Source organism: Hippocampus comes, unplaced genomic scaffold, assembly GCF_001891065.2.
Source record: "Hippocampus comes isolate QL1 unplaced genomic scaffold, H_comes_QL1_v1.1 scaffold261, whole genome shotgun sequence".
In the NCBI taxonomy this organism is placed as follows: domain Eukaryota; kingdom Metazoa; phylum Chordata; class Actinopteri; order Syngnathiformes; family Syngnathidae; genus Hippocampus; species Hippocampus comes.
In genome coordinates, this window is record NW_017805824.1 from 25,940 (window position 1) to 30,229 (window position 4,290).

A 4,290-nucleotide genomic window follows, 5' to 3' on the forward strand; every position below is an offset into this window, starting at 1 on the left:
ACCTCCATGTGTGATGAGAGAAGCCACGAGACAGAGAGAAAAGTGACACAAAGCCTGAGTGAGATTACACTGCAGTGTGTCAGACTTCAGCATTCCTGCACATTGCTGCTAGTAATCCCTCATGCCGCTACCCCGGTGACTCTCATTGCCCTTTCATTAAACCAGGGTGCTTTCTTCTAATTCGGACCGACCCTTATCATCTCCATTACTCAATTCCTCAGTCCCTCGCCAATGCATTTTTAGGATTAAAACCGAACAATCACAAATTGAATCAGATCAAAATTGTACATGTTCAGGGATACCTGCCTCCTGTTCTTTATATCTCTACATTTTGTCAGTAACCTTTTAACAGTTATATTAAAAAAAAAAATATATATATATATTGATATATATGTTTGAAACACTTTGTATATATATATATATATTTTTTTTTTTTTTTAAAGAGTTCGACGCCTCTGATATGAAGGGTTAAGATTCATTATTCACCCAGATATTAATGACAGTTTCAGGAATTCTATAGCATGCAAAACCTTAAAAAGGTCCTACACACAATCAACATTTAATGGGATCTTCCTTGCGCCATGAAAAACATCTCCGCAAAGTTGACTGGACATCATCCAAGCTGCATTAACACACAAACAAAAATGGAACAACCTCTTTGAGTTTCTGGTTACTTCTCTTTAAGACATGCAGCTTTTCATGTACTCACTATACTTCACATTGTGGCACAAAGGCTAAACGTTTAGGAATAAGAATTGGTTTCAAGGTGGTACGAACCTGGAAGTGAACAAAACAGGAACGGCACGTTGACAAGGGAGAATGAAATGATTGATTTCAGCGCTGAAATAACCAGGAGAAAAAAAGTAAATCTTTCCGATATGTACAGAGATAATTGGTACTATAATGAGAAAAAAAAAATCTATCAATGTAAAGAAAGTACTTCTCAGTATGAGTGGATGTTTGTGTGTATGGTTCCATCATGATTAACAGCTGATCCATCCACTGTGTATCCGGCCTCTCACACACAGTTGCAAAACTGGGAGAAGCTCCAGCTTGTGCTATTTTTCCAGGTTGCTTCAAGATATTTTGGGAAAGTAACGCACTCTCGAGCCGTGCCACCTGCTCGTGGGTACTCGGGGAGGCAGACTCTCAGTGGAGGACAACCAAGATGTCATTTTTTTTAATGCTGGAATAAGAAGGGCATGTCGTCACAATTACACTTGCGCTTTTATGTTGGAAACATTCTTGTTGAGCTTGTGTGCTTCGAAACCCATTTTGGATTGGACTTTAATTATGTTCTCTACCCACAGTGGCACTTGTCTGTCTCGCACCAGATGGCTTCCTATGCTCAGGAGACGGACAGCCACAAAATAATTCATCATGAGAGCTTGTGGTGAAGCTTTGCACATGCCAACATAAACACTGTGACATGCTGTTTGAGAGCATGCTGTCTGAGATGGAAGTCACAGGTTCGGTTCCAACTAGAATGGCCCTCATTAGAACAGAGAAGAAGTTCTGTTCGATTCCTCCTAGCCAAGTAGATACTGTAAAAGTACAACAACAACAACAACAAAAAAAAGCCCCCTAGCAGTGGTGGGTAGAGGCGCTAACATTTCTTCTCAAGTAAGAGTACTGGACAGTACTAGGACAGAGTTAGGTAATGTAAGGCCTGAGGGCCAAATCCGGCTCACCCATAGTTTTTGAACGGTCGTCAAATCGACCGTGAAATCAATGTTAAATGTAAAAAAATGTGGTGCTTTTATTTTGAAAGTTGTTCTCTTATTTTATGTGCACACGTGTGGAAGCTAATGCAAGTGAGGTATCTTACTTACTTACATACTACATCATCAGAAATGATGCAGCAATCAGTATCAACTGATGATACGTAGTGACTCGAGAAGAGAGAGATCATCAGCAATAATTGAATCTGTTTACTGGCTGTTAAATCCGTTTGTTGGATTCTAAACTGCTTTGTAGTTGGCTGTCACCATACTGCTGTCTTGCATAAATATTTTTGATGTGATCAAAAAGTTTATAACTTCCTTACAGTACATTGTATAGTACAATATGAACAAATCTATTTTGCATCTCGTTTCGATCAGTATCAGCATTGCTTAACAATGTGATATGAATTAGTGCTCAACAATGTCTCCCTCAATAAAAGCAAACTATCTGTTCTATATCATTCGAATGACAACACAAATGATTAAGCTTTGTCAATAACATCATTAGCCGTGCATTAAAGAAGAAATATTTGGAGATTCATTACTCATCTGAGGTCAACATGTCAATGGGGTAGAATAACGACATGACAACTAACAAGTATTTTCCAGTGGAATTCAATGAAGACAAATTCACAGACAGCAGTTAGCCTATTTAGAGTATAATTACCTCCGAAGTGAGCACTTGAGCGACCGGGTCAATGTGAGCATGTGTGTGTTTATGTTTGTGTGTGTGTGTGTGTGTGTGTGTGTGTGTGTGTGTGTGTGTGTGTGTGTGTGTGTGTGTGTGTGTGTGTGTGTGTGTGTGTGTGTGCGAAAAAAGAACACGCAATATATGAGACAAGAGAGAGAGAGAGAGAGAGAGCGAGAGAGAGAAGGAAAGAGGGAAAGTGTGAGGGAGACAGATGGACACAGGGTCACTAAAGGCTAATTAATTTCTTTTCATAATTTCTCAAGTGCCAAAGCAATCCATTAGACATGGCTGGCTATAAATCATCTGCCTCAATGTGTCTATGTGTACCGGCCTGCGTGCGTGTGTGTGTGTGTGTGTGTGTGTGTGTGTGTGTGTGTGTGTGTGTGTGTGTGCGTGTGTGTGTGTGTGTGTGTGTGTGTATGGGGGCGGGTGTGTGCATCCTTATACCAAAAAGCCTAAAATCAGCAGTCACAGCTGAACCATACTATCCAACAATGGTAGTATAAACCTATACTCGAGGCAAAATGTATGGTCTCCTTTGGTTAGATAGTACAGCATGTAGATGTAATATAAAACGCGTCAAAATGTATTCATTTTCTCAAGTTTATAAAACGAAACCACAATTTGTTCAGATTTCACTGAATAACTCTCTATGTTCATCCACTGGAATCCAACCGCGGTTACTGCCACCAACATTGTATTTGTCAAGTATGTTTTTCAAAGAGTAGGCACGGAACTTTGTCTTGTGCTTGGTTTGTCTGTGAAATTCAGGTTTGTAAACCACCGTAACACTAAAAGATTCCTGGAATTGGCGGCCTTGCATGGTTTTGGATTCAGTACAGCTTTTTTGAGCAGAATACAGATTAGGAGGCCAATATGAGCTTGTCACATTGATTACGAGGGCGAGAAAGCACAACACACTGAAAGTCAGACTAGTTTAGTCACTTCACACTTGAACAGAGTATGTATGTTTACTGTATGGTATAAGCAGAGTTTGTGGCACAGTAGTAGCAAGTGTGTCGCACTGGTCAGAATGATGCAGTGAATGAGGAACGCCTTGTAAAAAAAGCCAGTGACGCACAACTCAAGTCAGGCGGTGAGTCAGTGTCGCTCAAAGGGCGTTTCTTAATAGCATATCTGTAATCATAATCATCATAATCATCATCATCATCATCATCATCATCATTTTAGCATTTAAACCCCTTTTCAGTCTTGTATTTGTTGTTTCATAGTTTCGATCCACTTGATCAGATTGGTGTAACATCCAGTTGAAACCAACCCATGTTCTATCTCTGATTACGTCCCAAAAAACAAGAAAGTGTCAGAAACATTATATTTCATTGTAAAAGAAGAGAATGTACTGTTTCTTTTGGTAGATTCGGTGCTTATATTGTCACACTGCAATATTCGGTGCGTCTCAAAGGATTAGTCAAAAACTGTGAAATGTGTTCTCACAATCTGATGACATGCAATTACTGTAACACTGAGAGGGAGGGAGAGACCAAATGGCCTTATGTCGACTTAAACGCTTTTGTACTGAGCAGGGCAGAGCTTTGAACACAAATGATTAAGCTTTGTCAATAACATCATTAGCCGTGCATTAAAGAAGAAATATTTGGAGATTCATTACTCATCTGAGGTCAACATGTCAATGGGGTAGAATAACGACATGACAACTAACAAGTATTTTCCAGTGGAATTCAATGAAGACAAATTCACAGACAGCAGTTAGCCTATTTAGAGTATAATTACCTCCGAAGTGAGCACTTGAGCGACCGGGTCAATGTGAGCATGTGTGTGTTTATGTTTGTGTGTGTGTGTGTGTGTGTGTGTGTGTGTGTGTGTGTGTGTGTGTGTGTGTGTGTGGGTGTGCTA

General features: G+C 39.9%; 1 protein-coding gene across 2 annotated transcripts in view; it reads right to left on the bottom strand.

The window, feature by feature from the left end:
* Positions 1-4,290, bottom strand: part of LOC109525910 (RNA-binding Raly-like protein) — a 38,477-nt gene that overhangs the window by 9,048 nt on the left and 25,139 nt on the right. The window lies entirely within an intron of this gene.